At 45.4% G+C, this 17,006-nt stretch overlaps 1 protein-coding gene across 1 annotated transcript in view; it reads right to left on the bottom strand.

Annotated features, from left to right (window-relative positions):
- LOC309524828 (cadherin-related family member 3-like) overlaps window positions 1–7,130 on the bottom strand; it is a 44,782-nt gene extending 37,652 nt beyond the window's left edge. The window contains exons 1-2 of the mRNA XM_082209926.1: window positions 6,966–7,130; window positions 5,345–5,433 (exon numbers count right to left, since the gene is read on the bottom strand). The gene's annotated coding sequence lies outside the window, so the exon portion shown is untranslated. The remainder of the gene's footprint in view (window positions 1–5,344; window positions 5,434–6,965) is intronic.
- Window positions 7,131–17,006: the final 9,876 nt, after the last annotated feature.

The raw sequence follows: 17,006 nt of genomic DNA, 5'->3' as shown, positions 1-17,006 counted from the left end.
AGCTGGAGGAACAAGGAAGTTTTCTGCTTGAGCTTTTGGAACCATCACAGCCAGCAAGTGAGAACACAAATAGCCTCTGTATTAGAGCAATTGGCTTGACTTTATTATCAGCAGATGGACAGGCTGATGCTCCCTGGAGATTTTTTTAAGTCATTAAGGACACATTAAGGATTGAAAGCAATTTTTCAGTCCAAGTGATTTCAATCCAAATGATGATGATGATGATGATGATGATGATGATGATGATAATAATAATATAGTACAATTTTATTTATATCCCGCCCTCCCCAGCTGAAGCCGGGTTCAGAGCGGCTAACAACAGTAAAAATAACACAGTTTACATAAAATCACAATCAAATAATTGAAATACATTCTAAAATCAATTCATTCTAAAATCAATTCAGAGTCAAATTAATGGCAACCATTGGGCTAGAGTTCCATGAGGATTACAGGAGGAGTTAATTACCTCTCACTGAAATCTGTGGGATTTAAAAGTGCTTAAATTTGTCTGGATTATGTTTTAGATACAATATTACCACCTAGTTGGAAACAGGGCCCGGGCAGAAAGCACTTAAATGTCAACACAAGTCTTTTCCCTAAAGTAGAACCACTGAAGTGAATGGACATGACTAACTGAAGTGCATTGGTTTCAATGGGACTACTCTGCGTGGGGCTTGGCTGAATGCAACCAGTGCTTTATCTCAGCGCTGTGGGATTTGATAAGGTCATCCAGGGACATAAATAAAAATAACAACATGCAGATACTTCTAAAAGTGGATTAGGAGGCCATTGACATTTGAGGCACTAAAGGTGGCCAGCTCCAGCTCTGAAAATGGTAACTCCATAGAAAAATTAGCTAAGGCATTTCTGCTGTGGTCGGCAACGTTGTGAACTAGTCTGCCGCCTAGTGGCCAATTTGCCTTTAAAACCCAAGGATATGGTTTGCAACTCACTGCCACCACCTTTGTTGTGCTGTAGTAGTTCTCTAATTTCCAGGATCGAGTCTTAAGGAGGGTATGAATGTTGAGGAATCGTATGCACTGACAGAGTTTGCTGTGCCATTTCAAGAGAGGCTTATCTTTCTGACAGGGGAAATGGTTGCAGCAAGACCAGGAAACAACACTGGCTCGTACTTTCATATTCTTTCTGTGTCTTTCTACGTATGAGAGCCAGTGTGGTGTAGTGGTTAGGAGTGGTGGACTTGTAATCTGGGGAACCGGGTTCGCGTCTCCGCTCCTCCACATGCAGCTGCTGGGTGACCTTGGGCTAGTCACACTTATTTGAAGTCTCTCAGCCCCACTCACCTCACAGAGTGTTTGTTGTGGGGGAGGAAGGGAAAGGAGAATGTTAGCCACTTTGAGACTCCTTCGGGTAGTGATAAAGCGGGATATCAAATCCAAACTACTACTACTACTACTACTACTACTACTACTACTCTTCTTCTTCTTCTTCTTCTTCTTCTTCTTCTTCTTCTTCTTCTTCTTCTCCTCCATGCCTGTTATTTGAACTGGGCAAAGCCAGTGTGTGTAACCATTTGTTAGAAAACAGGCTGAGGAGTACTGCTCTGATGAGGAATGGTGGGAGCCTCCCCCTCCCCCTGCTCCTGACCAGGATCCTGAAGCTGCCCAGGAACAGTGGGACAGTATAGATTTGGAACAGTGGTTTGCAGAGGGGCATAGTTCTGAAGACAAAAGTTGAGACGAACTGGGGGGTGAACAGCTAGGAGAAGAAGAACTGGGAGAGAGAGAGAGTTAACTGACTCTCTCTCACTTGAAAGTCTACATCTGCCCAGTCCAAGGTCACGACGAGCAGATAAGTTGGCAGCCTAGAAAGCAAAGTGGTTGCGAGATCAGGTTGCAAGGCGCGGAAGTGACTAGGGGGGAAGTGGGTGGAAACCTTAATTGGGATCACCGTCATTCTGAGAACGGCTGCTTTGTTCTTTTGCTGTGATCATTAAAGACTCTTTAAATGGTAAGCGACTCTTTTCGCTTTGTCCTACGGCCAAAGGGGCAGAGGAAGCTGAGTCCTCGAAGCCTGACACCATCCTACATTTGGAAAACGTGCTCTTGCACCCTCTGTTCTTCAGCACCCTTCGTAAAAGCCACCTTCTCCACAAATCCACACTTTAACAACACATTTTAACTCCCCCAAATCTACAGGGTGCCTGTGCTTCTGATATACAGTGTGCAACTAGCTATACTGGATAATTACACCAGTAGCAAACACAAAATGGAGCCACTGAGAAACGAACAGGAGGTATCAGCATGCTTGGGGATGTTTGCAGAAATGCAAACAACTCTTGAGGGGGGGGGGCAAGCAAACAAAATGAAACAAACCCCAGAAGCCAGAACTGAAAAACAGAATTGGGAAACCCTCTAACGGTGTACCCTCTAAAAGGGTACGGCTGGTTGGCTGACACATTGAACAGGAACACTTCTCTGCAACCTTTTGCTGCCGGTCCCACTTGTTAAAATTGTTTGTTTGTTTGTTTGTTTTGAAATAAATTTCTGTTTCTTGATATAGCTCTCAAACTGAGGTGGAAATGTGAAGAACTGAAAAATGAGAAACTGGAAGAAAACAAAATGGACATTCCTAGTAACAACACCACTGAAATAAAACACAGCTGCCCAAAGACAATGCTAAATTCCACTTCATGAGGACTGATCTATCATGTGGGATCCGCTTGTTCAAAGGAAATGGGTCTATAACCTGAAGCTGGATATCTTTATTTTTTGCATTAAAGAAGGTAACAACATTCAATCTGGGCTTGAGTCGTACAATTCCCACTGGTGCTATAATGTCATAAAACAAGAGCAAAAGTAGACCTGAGGGAGTCATGCTCATTAGCGGAACATCCACAGTTTTGAATAATGTATTCTTAAAAATACATTACATACATTCTTTAATAATATATATATATTCTAGCCTAGCATTTGAAAAACTTACCATGAATTTCCCCAAAGGTTTTTTGTTTTTTAAAAAGAAAACAACCAAGGGAACAAGCTATAATCATAAATAAAGCTGATGGCCTGTTCCATACCTTGAAAAATGCCTTGCTTGTGTTTAAAGTTTGTTTCATAGCTGAATTATCAACCACAGAAGATGGCAGTTTATAATTAAAATCCAAACTCTTCCTTAATTACAGGTATTGCTAAAGTATCATTCCTTGCTATATAATTACTCCTCGTGGAGATGACTAATTATTTTATTTTATTTTTGAAATGAATCTCCTAGTAAAGTAGCCCCAAAATGCAGGGCTGCCAAGGCACAATATGTGGCCCAAAATTTTAGGGGAGAACCTAAAATTCTTCTTTTGGAGAACATGGAGGAAGGGGCAAAATCTCAGGTCAGGAGCCAGGGCAAGCTGTCTTCTCTTTCCCCCGGCCCGCCAGTTCCATTCTGCACTTTAAACCACCCAGTACAGTGGTGCCCCGCAAGACGAATACCTCGCAAGACGAAAAACTCGCTAGACGAAAGGGTTTTGCGGTTTTTGAGCTGCTTTGCAAGACGAATTTCCCTATGGGCTTGCTTCCTTTGTTTCCTTTTTCTTAACACCATTAATACAGTTGCGACTTGACTTCAAGGAGCAACTCACAGAACGCGGTGTGGTAGCCTTTTTTGAGGTTTTTGGTGATTTTTGAAGCTTTTCCAAAACTTTTCCGACACCGTGCTTCGCAAGACGAAAAATTCGCTAGACGAAAAAACTCGTGGAATGAATTAATTTCGTCTTGCGAGGCACCACTGTATTGCAGTATATTGCTCAGCCCTGTCTCTCCCTCTCCCTCTCTCTCTGTGGGAGCACTGGTCTAAGGAGCAGCAAGAAACACAAGCATTTTTTTTTTTTTTAGGAATTACATTTCTTCATGCCTGGTGGGCCTGCAATGCAGTGCGAATGTTATTGCGGTTGTCAACCAGGCGCCCGTGGGACACCTGCAGGGCTGGCTTACCCATAGGCACTAGGGGTGTGGGGCACCCAGGCGCTGGGCTCTCAGGGGCGCCAGGCCAAGAGTCTGGGGCCAAGATTTGGAGTCCGGAGATTGAAGAGCCAAGCCAGTCGACAGGCACTGCCGAGCGGATCACAGCCTGTCGGAGCACCGCAGGCTTTTCTGCTGTGGGCGCTGAGGCAGCTGGCTCTGTCCTCCTGCACACCTGGGATTGGCAGGCCGTCGAGGGGCCTGCCCAGCGCACACACACTGCTCACACGAGGCATGCAGGCCATAGTCACCATAGTCCTGGTGACTGTTACCCACCAACAACAATGGCTCCACTCCGACTCCACCGCCGCCTCCTTCTCCTCCCGCCACAGCTCCTCCTCACCCCCGTCCTCCTCCTCCTCACCCTGCGGTGCCTCAGCCTCGCCCACAACCACCAGCAGCAGCAGCAGCAGCCAGAGCAGTGGCAGTGCCCCAGCAGCCCCCCTCAGCCCAGAAACGACAATGCAGACATCAGAGACTGGTTCGGACACAGGTTCGACAGTGACTTTTCAGACTTCTGTAGCTGGCCAAGCAGCCGTGCCTAACCAGGTGGTACAGCAATTACCAGTGCAACAACAGGTTCAGCAAGTGCAAACGGTGCAACAGGTCCAGCGTGTCTACCCAGCCCAGGTGCAGTATGTGGAGGGAAGTAACACCGTCTACACAAATGGAGCCATACAAACAACCACATATCCTTACACAGAAACTCAGATGTACAGCCAAAACACTGGAGAGAGTTGTGCACCTGCCACCTATATGGCTGGAGGGCACACGGCTTCCCTCCCAAGCCTCAGAGTTGTGAGCTGCCCCCCCCCTAAAAAAAGCTCAACAAGTTTTGCCTACCCCAACCCCCCAATGGAGGTGCTGGGCAGTTTTTTGCACCCTGGCACCGCATATGCTAAAGACGGCCCTGGACACCTGTGAGCAGGACCTGGACACAACAGCACCCTGTGTGCCTCGCTGCTACCCTGCCCCACAGTGCCCCAGTCCCAACCAGCTAAGCAGCTGTGACACCTGTGTCAGGAGGGCATGGTCTCCAACCCACCATATGCACTACTGCTGTTCACGTTGGCAATTTTGACGCGCCCGTGGGATTTATTTATTTAAGACATGTATAACCTGCCTCTCCTCAAAGAAGCTCAAGTCAGTGCATATGACCGATCCTGGCCCAGGACCATGGTTGAGTTGTCTTCCCAGTCCCAGACTGACATTGCCAAGAGTTCTGTGTCTGTGTCACACACGACAAACAGAGGTGAAGCCTTGTCCATTTCCCCAATATTCAATTTAAGGAACATGGGTGGGGAAAAGTAATTTGAGACCTCACCTTATTAATATTAAGCTATAGAAGTCTAAGAGTTATTGAGAATTACCTTCAGAGGGGCTCCCTCAGGATCTCTGGCAGTGACTCTAAAAATTCCAGTGTTTTGCAGGGTATCCTCTGTGATATAAATTTCAGGAGCTGCAGATAAATATTGTTGATGAATCATTCATTTGTTATTATTACCTAATCATCTGGCATCTGTAATTCCCACCTATGGGCTTCTTTATTTTGATTTCTGCCCCTCACACCGTTCCTTAGACAATGTCAAAATCCTGAAACAATCAAAACAGAATTGGCCATGCTAGCTAGGGTTGATGGGATTTGGAGTCCAGTTACATCTGGAGGACACAGTGTTTTCTACCCCTGCTTGGGATATTCTGCATGGATTGAAGTCATCCTAGGAGCAAAAGTTGGACCCAGAGTCTGTCTTCCATGGACAGATTTGCAAAAGGGACCAAGGTCCGGGAGAGTCTTTCCTGGAACAAAGGAAAGACAGGGTCAATGCAAAACACGCCATTGCCTGAGGTGGAGCTATGATTGCTTCTCTGTAGCAACCCCATGACTTGGACCTCCTCTCCACTGCTATTCTCAGGAAGAGAAAGCCAATTCAGAACTCCAAGAACATAATACTTGCCCCATCCTCCCGCCCTAGGAGTCCTCATAAGGGGGCTGTGCTTAGAGGAAGAACTGTGAGGGGAGAGGTTTCCAGCCGTCCATTAAATATCATATGCTGACATTTAATATTCTATACTATCCTAATGGATTGTTGAATATTACTTTATTTGATATTAGTTGCTTATTTTAAAGTTATGTTTTATTATCACATTGTTGTATTGGATTCGATTGTTATAAGGTGTACGTTCTTTGTTTCTTCAGCTTTACAAATTAAATGTGAAATGAAATGAAAAATTCCAACTTTCCACTGAGTGACTGGGACAAAAAATTACACAGGGAGTGGCAATCAAAATAAATGGGTTTGTGACCTTCTGAAAAACCTGAGATATAGCCTGCTGGTCGTAGGGCTGCCATATGTCTGGAAAATGGCCTCCAGGTAGATTTTCGGCCACTCGGCAAAATGTATGGTAAGGGGAGTTATATTATTCCCCCCACAAGCTCAACAACTTTGAGTAAGAAGAAAATAAAAACTTGGTTCACTTTTGGGAATATGGCAACCCTATCTGGTGTAGCTTCATTGGGAGGGTATTTCAAAGGTGTGGTGCCACCACAGAAAAGGCCTTCTTTCTGGTGGTTATCCATCCTACAGATTTAGGCCCCAGACACACCAAAAGGATCTCTGGTGGAGATATTAATGCACAGGCAAAATGGTAGAGGTGAGGGATGTTCATGAGTTTGGCCACAAACTGTTTAGGGTTTTGAAGAGTGACACTAGCAGCTTGAATTGGTTCTGGAAATGCAATGGAATCCAGTGTAGCTTGTATAATATAGGTGCTATAGAAGCTTTACACCCTTCAGGACTCCACCAGCTGCATTTGAACCTGCTGAAGTTTGCAGTCTGTCTTTAAAGGCATCCCCATATAAAGAACATTACAGTAGCCTCATCTGTATGTGAGCAGATCATATTGGCAGAAGGGGGTCAAAGACAGGTCAGAGGGGGTGAACCTTTTGAAACCAGCCATTGATCATGCCATCAAAATGTAGTTGCTTCATACCTTGCCTAGGCTGAGTCAGAAGCCCAGTGAAGACAGGTGGTTCGTTGACATCAACAATCTGGACAAAGATGGTCTGAGAAGCCGAACTCCCCTTATCATCTCTCACAAGGATGGGAATTGTGTAAAGACTTGTGACTTCAAAATCCAACTTGGGTAATGCAGTGGTCATTAACTGGACAGGTTAGAAATTCAGAAAACTAAGTGTGAGTATAAAAATAATAATACACAGACTACTATTTCCAGCTTGTAGCATTTTTCTTATTTTACCCTGTTCAGCAAAACTGAGATGGATGTGAAGCTAGCAGTTCAGCAGCTGTCACTTATGTCTTCTCTGCCTCAAGAGCTGAGTCATACTGAGCCCTAATTTGTAGACTGTTGAGAGGCATTCATATGAACTCGCCCACTGTGACCAAGGGGGCTATGCCCATTAGTGCCTCTGTAAGAAAGCACCACTGAGATGCATCTTCTGTTAAAAAAAAAAGGTGTGGTGAGATTCTGGGAATGAGATCTATTGTATCAGGGATAGAGAACCCCTCAATATGTTTTTGGGATGCCAACTCTTAGCTGCAGATAGCATAGCCAGTGGTCAGGGCCGTGGGATGCTGGATCCAACAACAGGAGGGCCACAGGTTCCCTGTCATTATATGACCTAAAACCTGGAGCCCAGACTTTCTTCTCTGCTCTACCAATTGTACAGTCTACTCCAGGCTTCCTCAACCTTGGCCCTCCAGATGTTTTTGGCCTACAACTTCCATACTCCCTAGCTAGCAGGAGCAGTGGTCAGGGATGATGGGAATTGTAGTCTCAAAACATCTGGAGGGCCGAGGTTGAGGAAGTCCTCGTCTACTCTATACCACCACTATCCATGCATGCACAAACAAGTCCTTTACTGCCTTTTTGGAAGCATCAGCAACCCAAGAGATGTTTTACATTATTTTAAATGTGTGTATATGGTCAGGTAATATGTCTGTCAGTGCCTTCATCTGCAGCAACACGGAGGCTGCACTTCTGATGCCTGGTGGGCAGGGCCAGATTTAGGTTTGATGAGGCCCTAAGCTACTGAAGGTAATGGGGCCCTTTGTATGTCCAGCTGTCCGTTGTCAACAACAAATTGTCACTATTTTTTATGTTGCAGAACGTGAAGAAGGGGTGGGGGATGACCAACAAAAAGGGGGGTGATGGGTAAGGGTGCCATTTACAGCCCCTTTGATTTGAGGAATAGTGCATCAAGCAAAGCAAGAATTGGTGGGCCTGTCCTGGAGGGAGTGATGGGTTGCCATCTGTGCTTCTGGTCCTCAGGGTAACATAGTGAGTTGGGCTTCTGATTTTTGTATGCTGCTTGGTAACCACCTGTAAGAGCAGCTTGTGGTAATTTATGGACCTAATAGGTATCTAAAGCCATTTGCACATGTTGCCCTGCAACCAGTCCATGCAGAATGTAGGCACCCTATATATGGAAATGAGCAAACCTGTGATATTTTAGGGAGCAGGCTAGCAGGCGAGGCCCATTACTTACATCATAGGAGCCTACACAACACAAAACACTATTTTTTAAAAATCTTATATTTTGGAAATGTACATCCAGGTTTTTTCCCTTTTAAATTTTTTGGGGCCCCCCACAAGAGTGGGGCCCTGAGCTATAGCTTGTTTAGCTTATATGTAAATCCAGCACTGGTGATGGGGAAAGAGGTCAAGTGGTAGGCAATGCATATAAGCTTTGAGGCTTCTTGAACTTTTTTCTATGATTACCATCCATAAACACCTGCAAACTCGAAACTAAAGGTTAAGGTACAGGTAACCCTGACCGTTAGGTCCAGTTGCGGATGACTCTGGGGTTGTGGCATTCATCTCACTTTACAGGCCGAGGGAGCCAACGTTTGTCCGCAGACAATTTTTCCGGGTAATGTGGCCAGCATGACTAAGCCGCTTCTGCCAGAGCAGCGCACGAAAATGCCGTTTACCTTCCCGCCGGAGCGGTACCTATTTATCTACTTGCACTTTGATGTGCTTTCGAACTGCTAGGTGGGCAGGAGCAGGGACTGAGCAACAGAAGCTCACCCCGTTGCTGGGTAAACTCCAAACTAGATGTAGTCAATTTAGGTTTTATTTCATTGTTGCATTCTTATAACCAGTGCACAGTAGCTGACCCTTGCTGGAGGAATTTCCTTCCTTCCTCCCTCCCTCCCTCCCTCCCTCCCTCCCTCCCTCCCTCCCTCCCTCCCTTCCTTCCTGTATCTATTAAATTTATCTCCCACCCTTTTCCTCCCAAAGGGGCCCGGGATGGCGAATGCCTCTGTAATCAGAAATACAATTCCAAATAAAATAAATACAAAATTTGCTGAAAACATCTAAACATCTGAAACAGATTTAAGAACAGATGCATAACCAAATCACGTGTCTGGATGGGACTACCGAAATAGAAAAATTTTGGAAGGCATCTAAAGAACCACGGTGATATTGCCCACCTAATGTCAAGCAGTGTTGAAGTCAGCAAGCCCATGCTTCAACATGAAAGCTTTCGGGGGTCTAGGGAGACACTGCGCAGGTAATGAAAGGATGATACGCAGTCAGGAGCTGCGCCATAACAGCATATACTGGTACATCAAGGTTCTTTTCTACTTGAGCTCAGTGCTAGTTCTGCCATAAAAATTAATAAGAGACAGACACAAACACCATCCCAAGTTCGGCTTACCACCCCACATTCCCGGCTTATTTTCTGCAGCTAATTGTGCTCTGACAGGTAGCAATTGGCAGATTATAGAGCAGAGCGTTCCGTGCCTCTTTTCAAACTGATGTGCCTATGCAATCAGTGCATTTTGTTGCCTTACTATTGTTTCCTGGCGAAATCACTGTTGTTTTATTTGACTGACTGCCCAGATCCCCCTGCTAGGTGGAAGGAATAATTGTAAAGTAAAACGAGCAAGGAGAGAGGAGCTCGACAATGGGTAATGATATGATAATGCAAAATACAGGAAAGCACAATTGCTCGCTGATGCATGATAAAAGATGTCAGGGAAAAATAAATATATAACACAAAGCAACAGCCGCAGCAAGGGTAAACTGCAACTGTTTTCCTCCACTGTTGCTTTACAAATTCATCCTTAAGCGACAAGTCCATTTTTAAAATGAACTAACAAATAAACACCTGTCGAGTTTGTCAACTCGTCAACACATGTAGAGGAATCAGCTTGCAGTTTCTGAATGAGAGGGAAAAATAAATGAAAAATACAAACGGATCATCATACATTACTAGTTGAAGAAGAATCAGTTAGCAAATAAACCACTAATCACAATTTCCCCCCTCAAATGAATGGGTTAATTCATGAAGAAAATTGCATAGTAACAATGATCACTTTAATCCACACCCACCACTGATGTGCATCCACTGGAAAGTTGCCCGTGAGAGGTTCTGGAAGGTTGCCCTTGGGATGAAAAAGGTTCTCCATTTCTGGCTTATAGGTTGTATTTGACTGCCAGTCTGGTATGCTTCCAAATTTGGAATTGGGGAAGGGAGAGCCATCTTGTCCTTTGCCTCAAGTAGGAAAATGACTTGGGTTGGCCCTGGTGCAGGGCAAGCCATGTGGCACACATTGCTCTGTCCACTCCCTGCCCCCTCAGTATCTGCTACCTGAGGCAGCCAATTCACTCCATCTAATGGCAGGGCCAGAGGACGAGATGGTAGGACAGTGTTCTCGAAGCTACCAGCATGAGTCTGACCAAACTGCGGGAGGCAGTGGAAAACAGGAGTGCCTGGCATGCTCTGGTCCATGGGGTCACGAAGAGTCGGACACGAGGACACGGCTAAACAACAACAACAATGGTAGGGCCGGCCCTGCATTGAGCATTCCTTTTGAATGATGATTTGACCATAAATTGATTTATTGTGTTTCTATACTGTTTTCGTTCAAATGAATCTCAGAGCATCTTACAAACAATCAATAATAATATCATAATAAGACATAATAACTACTGCCTCCCATGCCGTTTTTGCTGTGTTAGCATCACTGAAGTGACCTCCCTGGGGTGCAAACCTGGGCAGTGTGTATGGAGGTCCTAGGCTGCTCAGATGACTCAGCCTCTCGGCCCAAAGGAAAGCAGAACAATACATTTAGCACTAGCCTGGCTACAGGAGTTGCCGGAAGGAAGCATACAAGGTGCCATCCTTAGGCGGTTGCCTTAGGGACTCCAGATTTGTGTGGAGTTTACTCCTTAACCCTTTCTTCTCCCAAAGATACTCCACAAGGTAGCAGGTATTGATTGTTCCTCAGAAGTGCTTTTCTTCTAGAAAACAAAGGTGCTGGTACTGTGTACCCTTGAGTACCCCCAGGCAGTGGCGTAGCGTGGGTTGTCAGCACCCGGGGCAAGGCAAGTAATTTGCGCCCCCTAACCCGTGGATTTGCGCCCCCAACCCTAACCCCCAGATGTTGCACCCGGTGCGGCCGGCCCCCCCTGCACTCCCCACGCTACGCCACTGCCCCCATGGGGAAAGCACTGTTCCTCAGAGTTTGCTCCCGAAGCCTTTCCATGAATATAGCCACAAGGCAGTGAAGATTTGTGATTATTATTATTATTATTATTATTATTATTATTATTATTATTATTTATACCCCACCCATCTGGCTGGGTTTCCCAGCCACTCTGGGTCAACTCCCAACAGAATATTAAAAACACGATAAAACATCAAACATTAAAAACTTCCCTTAACAGGGCTGCCTTCAGATGTCTTCTAAAAGCCAGATAGTTGTTTATTTCCTTGACATCTGAAGGGAAGGTGTTCCACAGGGTGGGTGCCACTACCGAGAAGGCCCTTTTCCTTCAGACTTTTTCTTCTCCTAGATGGGCTACCTTCCTGGGTTGATGAGTCCCATTTGCCCCTCTAAAACATAATAGAGCATCACAAATAACATGGACAAACAGTAAGCCTTGGCTTCTGTCAGATCTTGTTACACTTTCATCGTCTTCCTCCTCACATCTTAAGTAAATAAATAAGCTCTGGGAATGGAAGTTTCCAAGAAGTTCCAGGCCCTTGCCACAAATGAAAGGAGTATACAGTATACAGTATTTCCAATGGGCAATGTCGGGTTTTGATCAGATGTAATTAACTATATCCATTTAGTACAAATACCCACCTGCCATTGATCTGTGCCCTTTGGAGTAATGACAAAGGGGTGCTCTATTGGGTAAGCATTAACTATGGCTGGTCCCCCAACTAAAGAACTGTGGTCAGGAACAACCACGGTGATGTTGGTTACTACCGTATGCTCAGGTGTGTTTTCTGCCAAAGGCCGAGGTCTTTCAGACAATACGCTGAGTAACGTGAGACCTGAAAGAGAAGTTATATACCACGTTGACACTTTTCATCATTTAACCTATTTCAGTTTTTCAGTGCATTGCAGTCCGTTTGCCAATATTAAACTTATTACTTTATTAGAAACAAACAAAACAAGGCAATTGCAGCACAATGATAACTATGTCCACTCAGAAGTAAATCCTGTTTACAGTGGGTCTTACTCTCAGGTAAGAGAGTTTATGATTAAAGTGTACACACCATACATTTAAAACAGTTTAAGGCATGTAACTTCTCTCAAAGAATCCTGGGAACTGTAGTTTGCCCCTCACAGAGCTACAATTTGCAGCAGCCTTAACAAACTGCTATCCTCATGGATTCTTTGGGAGAAGTCATGTGCTTTAAATGTTTGGTGTGTATGCAGCTGGTTTCCTGCATCACATCTTAGCTATTTGAACCAGATGTTCCTTTTAAAAAGTACATAAATAGATAAAGGGGGATCAGCCAGTTAAAGAAGTCTTGATTGATCCTGCGAGCTTTAACCAATTAATCCATCTTTTAATTGATTAAAACTGCATACATTTGTACACGAGTTGTTTTAAAGCAGCCAACCTGCAGTCGGTCCCAGTTCACAATCCTACAGGCAGCTGTATGTTAACTGGTCCTCTCCACCAGTGGTCATACAGTGCTTCAGGGCAAAACAGGCTCTTGCCTTTTGCGAGGACTTCTTCAATGGGACTTAATTCTGAGTAGATACATTTGCAGTGTGAGTTGAGATTTGCCTGGTTCAGATACCATCTCCACAATGAATTCACTAGGTGATCTTAGGCAAGCCCCTGTCTCTCAGTCTCATCCCCCATCTATAACCCACGGGGATCAGAATTCAGGCTATTGAGAAATCCAGGCTTGCGTCCAGCTACAAACTTCAGTGGGTGCGTGGTGTTCACATCAAAGAAATGTTCAAGGTGTCCATTTTATTGTGCATTCATGAAGGTTTGTACTCATGATGATGTAAGGGACGGTACCCTGCTTTCAATACCATTTGCGCCTGTGGAAGTTCCAATACTGTTTTGTTTCCAATCACTGCATGCCCTGTAATTCACTGCTGGAATCCTGCAACTTTTCATGAATGTTCTGCTTGTCAGCAGCTCAGCTTACACTCGAGTAGGACTCTGGTAGAGACACATACCCAACTGGCATGTTCTCTCCCTCCAGGTTGATCGTTCGGGAGCTTCAAAAGCTTTCTTCTGCCCGAACATCACAGCAACCGATGCCAACCGACACTGGCACACTTAGGGATCCGCAGAGTTTGCACACAATGTGTAACAGACCTCAGCAACTCAGCGTTTTGGCTAATCTACTTTGTTTACATATAAACACACACGGAGCACTGCAACATGGCTCCATCTCTCTCTAGCATCAGACAGCAAAGAGAAAAAGAACAAAGGACAATAGTCCCACCTCATGGAACACAGTAACACAAACATCCTGTCTATCACTTCCCACTCTGTGGAGTCAAAACATACACCATCATGTGATAGGCAACAATCCCATGACTGCAATCACGGAGCAAGAATTCTAACACTGCTTTTCCCCCGTTATTGATCGGCTATAGTGCAAGAGTGCCCCTCTAGATGGCAATAATGCAGAACAACTAACAGAGCAAAATGCCTTGCGGATAGTCCAGTACAAATTCACCATTAGTGCACAATTACAGACAGTGTCAATGGCATGTTGAAGAGCACACCCACAAAAAAAGCAAACAAAACCCCAACCCAGTCTGGAGGGGCGCTAGGAAGACCCGAGCATTTACAAGGCTCCAGAATTCTTCTCCAGTTTACATTAAAATCCAAGAAAAAGATGAGTTAAACAAAGTTTACTAGCTGGGGCAGCAGCAGCAGCAACAGCAGCAATTATTATTATTATTATTAGTTGAATTTATATACTGCCCTATACCCGGAGGTCCCTGGGAATGGTGTTCTGACCATGGGGGAGAGAGATCTAATCTCCCTTTCTTCCCCATTCAGTGCCCCTGTATTTGCTTGCCATCCCCTTTACTCTGGAAGTTAGAGGACACAGTTCTGTGCGTCATCATAAAGTTGGTTTCGCTTTGGCAAATAAGCAGAGCTATTTCGGTGTAAAATACTTCAGCTTGTTTTCTCAGCCAATCGATCCACTGTGAGCTGGGATGCAGTTGCCTGTTTCTAATCATAATACTGACCTATCTTGCAAGGCTGTTCTAAGGAGAGCAGGGACAATGTATGTAAAGAACTCGCTGAATATTGAAAGCACTGTATTACATACCCTCCAACATTCTGCATGAAAATAGGGACATGCTATACTACTATAGGGACGTGGGTGGCGCTGTGGGTTAAACCACAGAGCCTAGGGCTTGCTGATCAGAAGGTTGGCGGTTTGAATCCCCACGACGGGGTGAGCTCCTGTTGCTTGGCCGCAGCTCCTGCCAACCTAGCAGTTTGAAAGCATGAAGTGCAAGTAGATAAATAGGTACCGCTCCAGCGGGAAGGTAAACAGCGTTTCCATGTGCTGCTCTGGTTCGCCAGAAGCGGCTTAGTCATGCTGGCCACATGACCCAGAGGCTGTACGCTGGCTCCCTCGGCCAATAAATCGAGATGAGCACCGCAACCCCAGAGTCGGTCATGACTGGACCTAATGGTCAGGGGTCCCTTTACTACCTATACTACTGCTACACACCTGGTAAAGGATGCCTGGACGGTTAAGTCCAGTCAAAGGTAACTATGGGATTGTGGCACTCATCTCGCTTTCAGGCCGAGGGAGCCGGAGTTTGTCCACAGACAAATGGGTCATGTGGCCAGCATGACTAAACCGCTTCTGGTGCAATGGAACACTGGGATGGAAACCAGAACACACGGAAATGCCATTTACCTTCCCGCTGGAGCAGTACCTACCGGTATTTATCTCCTTGCACTGGTGTGCTTTTGAACTGCTAAGGTTGGCAGGAGCTGGGACAGAACAATGGGAGCTCACCCCATTGCGGAGATTCGAACTGCTGACCTTCCGATCGGCAAACCGAAGAGGCTCAGTGGTTTAGACCACAGCGCCACCCACTTCTCTACCACCACCACCACCACCACTACTACTACTACAATAGCAGTTCAGACCCTCTTAATATTCCATCGCCTCTGTACCAGTGCAGTGCTTTTGCAGAGAGAGATTTCACTTGCACTGATGCTGTTGGGATGGTGCTTAGAACCAGCCACTGGGCAGATCCAGTAAAACCTGATTTCAGCTAGGTTTGGGACACAACAAATCAAAGTGTCCTCATGGGCAAACTAGAAATGAATGTAATTGTAGTCTGGTTACCTTGGAGATGGGGGTTTGGTAGAGCAGGAGACTCTTAATCTTAGGGTTGTGGGTTCGGGTCCCATATTGGACAAAAAGATTTCTGCATTGCAGGGGGTTGGACTAGATGGCCCTTATGGTCCCTTCCAATCGTACAATTCTTTGATTCTATGAATCTCACTCCAGTTCAAGTTGTTCTGAGGATAAGATGGGGAGGCGGAGAGGATGACATACCGCACCTTGAGCTCTTTGACGGAAAGGTGGGATGATAATAATGCCCTTTCACTCCAATCCTGGTGAAAATCCCCTCCACACCCAGTAAGAAAAGGGAGAGGGGGGAACCAGGTGTAGATGCTAGCTATGCAGTTAATATAACAACATGCCATTTGAGCCTTAATCCTTTCATTATCACATTTCATTCCATTTTTCGCAATTAGCTCCTCACTAGCTAAGGCTCCAGGATGGCTCTTCCTGCTAGCTCTGCAAACCCCAAAGCACTGAATAGCTGTCCCTCTTGGGAGTATGAGTGGTTGGTCTGGCAGCAGAAGAAATGCCAGTTGATTAGAAAAATGAGTTAGCTCATGAGGGACCTGCCAGGTAGCTCATGAGGGTTCTGCCCCGTAAAGAGGAGCCATCTCCAGGGGATAAAAAAATGAGGGGCTGGTACTCCTATTTGGTATAAGTGCTGTGATTACCAGCACAAAATGGCTGCCAGAGGCAGCAAAAACGGACATTGTGGTACTCCATACTGGTGAGTTCTCTCTCTCTCTCTCTCTCTCTCTCTCTCTCTCTCTCTCTCTCTCACACACACACACACACACACACACACACAAGCACCGGTCATCTCATATAGCGAAATAAATAACTATGACCATGTATTCAGGTTTGTATCATTGGAAGTAGATGATTGAGGCACTCACCCTGTGTGGTTTCCAGCCAAAGAAAAATAATAAAAATTTTAAACATTTTCTCTCCCTCTCTTTTCCTTCTTCTTCTACAGTCGCCTACTGACTAATTTGTATGTGCGTACAGCAATGCCTTCTGCTTTGATGCACACCCTGCAGTGTAAGGGCAACCCAAGCTCTTCCACAGCATTAACATGAAGTGTTCTGAGTGACAGGGTTTGTTTCCAAGTTTTCCGTACGAACTTGTTGGTTTTTCTTTCTCTAAGCCAACGGCAGAGTCTGGTTACCACTTAAACGGGGAGCTGCCTTTTTCGCTGCCAGCGTAACAGCGGCAGTTTCAAGGAGGCCCGGTGAATGACAGGTCTTGGCACTCTGCAAACAAACTTGGACCCAGGTGGGCCAGAATGCGAACAGCTTCCTTTTACTTGAATTCAGGCACGGTTGGAGATTTGGAAATCTTAGATGGTGTCTTATGCAAGCGAGAGCCACAGAAATGTCTCCGAAACAAAAGGCCTTTAGAGATCT

The sequence above is a fragment of the Podarcis vaucheri genome (assembly GCF_965113315.1).
Source record: "Podarcis vaucheri genome assembly, chromosome: 2".
NCBI classification, from domain to species: Eukaryota; Metazoa; Chordata; class Lepidosauria; order Squamata; family Lacertidae; genus Podarcis; species Podarcis vaucheri.
The sequence above is the reverse complement of the archived record's forward strand: the minus strand, read 5'-3'. Positions and strand labels throughout refer to the sequence as shown.